This window comes from Pomacea canaliculata, linkage group LG3, assembly GCF_003073045.1.
Source record: "Pomacea canaliculata isolate SZHN2017 linkage group LG3, ASM307304v1, whole genome shotgun sequence".
NCBI lineage: Eukaryota > Metazoa > Mollusca > Gastropoda > Architaenioglossa > Ampullariidae > Pomacea > Pomacea canaliculata.
In genome coordinates, this window is record NC_037592.1 from 34,039,131 (window position 1) to 34,043,475 (window position 4,345).

Here is a 4,345-nt window from a genome sequence, read left to right on the forward strand (position 1 = left end):
TCTTCCAAAGGGTATCTCCAGACAGGTGATATACTCGTCTTTACATTACGTCTGTTTGGCGGGCCCGTGGATGAAAAACGGCTTCGTTGACCGCCACTACCCGCTATTATTCAGGGGTGCTGACCTTACTGGGGGACCCCCCAGAATGAAAACCCATCCATAAGATATCTGGAATCATCGCCGGTGACCAAAATACCTCGGCCACCGCAAGCCATTCGCTGCATTTTTCGACACATAGCTCGCGGTAAATCGATTCCGCCAACATTGAGTGTTGATGGCACCCTGGAGAAGGGGGGCATACTTTTTGCTCTCAGACACCAAATCCCCTTATCACGTACCGAAGACCGTCGCAGCATACACATTGAACCATTCTGGGCTGGGGGGCGGAATTCTGGTGAACTGAACTCGAGAAGTCCGGACACCCGTGCAGGTGGCGCAACCTCACTGGTCACCTGTCGGTGATGTGGTTCAATCGCTTGACACAAAACTACAAGATTCTCAAAAATAAAATTTAAATTAAAAGACACTTTTGCTCCAAAGGAGGTATGAAGGTTCATTTCCAATGAATGTTTTATTTTTTTTCGTGGTACTAAATCTACATTGAACTGTCTGTCATACTTCTGGAACATCGTCATAAATGATCTTCCAACGTCGGTCTACATTCGGCGAGACATTTTTGCGACTGGGTGCATTTCCCATTGAATCATTTCAGTTTGAATATATCTTAGTATTTGGTGATAAGTATTAATGTAATGATAGAATTTATTTATACGTTATCATTATCCTGTAAATAATTCAAGAATGTCGTTCGAGTTTTCAGAGACGGACAACGAAATCGTCATGCTGTGCTGACGATCTTGACTAAGACTGTATTTGTGTAAGGGCTTAATATCATGAGACGTCCTGAAAATTATTAAGGGATATTTTCTTGCGGGAGAATAAGGTATTACAGGTGGTGAGAGTCGGCAGAGGATCAGGACAGTTTTTTTTTTATTGTGTTGACCTAGAGCAGATATAATACCAGGGAACAAATCATCTGCCAGGAATGTACAGAAGTGAAGTAGAAAGGTTTGTACACTATAATAAATAATAGACGCTGACAGACTCACATATTCTGTGTGACACTGCAAGCGGTTGTGACAAGTGACCTGACCAGAGACCTGTGGGCCGAGTTTGCCTGTCTACTGTATCAGACGTGGACCGTTGCTATTTGAAGGTAGTTGCTTGGCCCAAAGTCTAAGGGCTGTCAGGGATCATGCGAAGACGAGATGGTGTAGAGTGTCAAGGAGGAAAAGCAACTTCGTTTACCTGTGAATTACGATGGCTCCTTTCTTGTAAAAGTGAGCGCCGAAATTCAATAGTAAGTTAGACTGATGATGCATATATTTCTAAAAAGAAATTTGAGAATAGGGACACTTGCAGAATCCTTCACCAGTCACTGTTTCTAGTATTAGGTAGTATGTTGTGTGTAAATATTTTAGTGGTGTGGTGCGGGGAGCTAATATACAAAGAATTCACTTATATTATTTTTGTTTGTTAATTTCATGAACCAGACGTTACAATTGTTAAACGCTGCAATGATTTAATAACGAAAAGTTTTTTTGAGCTTTGTCGTTGGGTGATGAAAAGTATTCAGGTATTGAAAGTGAAAAGAATGAAATTCATGGCGGTGTGCGTGTGTGTGTTAGGGGAAGTAGAAGTAATGACATTACCATATTTTAACTTCTATCTGAATAGAAAAATGATAAGTTACAAATTAAACCCCCCAAAAAGATAATTACGAGCTTTGAAAGAAACAAATGTTTGGTCGTGCTTATGTGAGAGGTAGAGAGGGTTCGGTGTGTGGTGGTGTGTCCGTACGGGATATGTTCATGGTATGGGATGAGCAAGGTGCTGGATCAATAAAACTTGCTTCCGCTAGCAAATGGCAGGTGGTGATTAGAGGAATACAAGTAGTAGACAAGGGCAGCAAATCCGCATGTGTCAGGTAGCAACGAATCGGCAAGATATGGTTGTTGAGTTAGAGAGAGAGCGAGAATAAGCGCCATACCCGAACGAGCCAAAGCGGCATAATGCGAAGTTGACTGGGAGCTCGTCTCATACCTGAGAACAGTCGCACAGCTGGCTCTCCGTTCACTTTCTTTGTCTTCAGCTGGTGTATGGTATGAGATATCGCGTATGAGCTAAAGGATGAAAAGTAGATAGTCTCAGATCATATAAGACAGAATAAGGAACTTTTATTAGATATAAAGGATTAAGATAATGGCAACGAGAACATTTTAAAGTAAAGGAGATATTTAATGAGTGATCAAGATGAATTATGATAGCTTAACGGGTGAATGGGATCTACTGAGGTAAATAAGGGTTGCTAGAGACTCAGAATGCTGCAAGCATGAGAGAGAGGATGACAACAGAGGATAATGACCAGACATAGAAGATCGATCACGATACTCGCTCGCGATGAGCTGCGCTATACCTTGTATGAGGTCGGTAATGTTAGTAAAGTAGTGTAGCTGTTATAGTAAGTAATCATTTGAATGTGTATATGAAAGTTAAGACTTGGATCATATTTTAACTTGTGTGGTTCGAATGAAATGTGTGAAAGCGCTGAAGGAATTTGAGGGCTAGTGTAGTAGCCAGCTCGATTTGTAGACACAAACGTAAAGATCATGGCTGACGAGAATTCTAGACCAACGGGAGAGGTCAAGGTGTTGAATTTCTGATCAAGTAGATATGCTGTTTGAGGATACAGTGAGATTGTAGCTTAAAGGTTCGAAGATGTAAATAAGAGATCAGATAGTTACTAACAAACCTGAACAGTCTCAATATGCGACTCCGCGAGTGAACGAAAAACTTGTTGAGGAAGAAACAAAGAAGAAACGGTCTTTCAAAAGGTGTCGAAGCATAACATTCGACGCGAGAGAGCAGTAAGAAGGGATAGATCAGGAGGTAACCTGTACATGTGCTCTATACCCGTGTATCTCTAAGTCAAACAGATACTGAATATGGCATGACAGATACGCTGTTGTCTCATAGATGTAGTGCTGGTTAAAGAGTAGCGTTGTATTGTGGAGAGATGGTTAAGACCGTCAATGATGAGGATGATAATAACATACGTTTTTTGAGAGGGACTACAACACGTGGGCTTGTTAGATTCGAAGGTATGATTTTCATAGAAGAACAGTAGAAGGTCTGAAAGGCATCAAGTTGCGATGTCTATATTGAGGTTTTGGGATGCAGAATCAGGAAGGAAAGCATGATGGGTGGGGTCTAGGACCCAGACAGTCGGTTAACAAGAATCTTGGAGCATGGTACTGAGTAGGATGAGCTAAAGAATAGCAGTATATTCGATTAGCATTTTTTTCCAGTCACCTCAGGTGACTCTTTAGGTCTAGAGGCATCGCAGCTTGTGACGAGGGCCGACACGCTGATGAACCTTTCGATTATAAGGTGACACGCGACCACGGGACGTATTACAAAAACTACGTACTGAGTAGCGGATTCTAGAAGAATGTCATTCCATTCAGAGTAATGTATTCCGTTCATTTGTTTCATTGTTTGTCCTTATTCAAATCTACGGCACAGAAAGTCTCCACTATATCAGCAATTCCTTCCTTTTTTCTCTTACACTTCTCTTTGTTCACATTATTCAGGTCGTTAGGAGGGGGGGAAAGGGGTGATGGCAACAAATGGGGACTGGGGCAGATGACTGGGGATTTGTAAGTACTCAGCAGTCCCAGCAATCAATCGTAAGAAAAACCTTGTCACATGACCGAGGCTTAACTCATGAGGGCGCAGTCTTATGTGATTTGCTATCATGCGTCGCTGCAAGCTGGCCGGCACGGAGACGCGAACTTCGGGGGTCGGCGAAATTAATTTGCAACAATCTGCTTGCGACACACAGTAAGCAAGATGCAAAAGTGCATTCTCGTGGGACGGTCCATATCTGCCGTACAAGCTAGAATATAATTTGGGAGAGGCACATGGACATAAATGACGATCACTCAACTTGATGCAGAAGAGTAACTGTATGATGGCTCGTCAGACCCTAAAGCCTTAGCAGAGGAATGGAGGTTGAGATGTTATACGCCAAGAGATTTCGTGTAATCTCCTCAGTATAAGGAATCGGTGTGAATGATCTAAAGTAATAATCAGGTTTAACAGATACAGTCGGGATGAAGTATAAGCGAGCGCTTGCAAGTCAGCTCCTGGGCTACTGATCTTGCGTGGAAGGATGTAAACGTGGAGATGCTGCATTAGACAAGAGGATGAGAATTTCGAGCTTCGATGAAGAAGTCTGAGAGATATACTGCCGAGGATTTCGTAAATAATGTAGCAAGAGAAT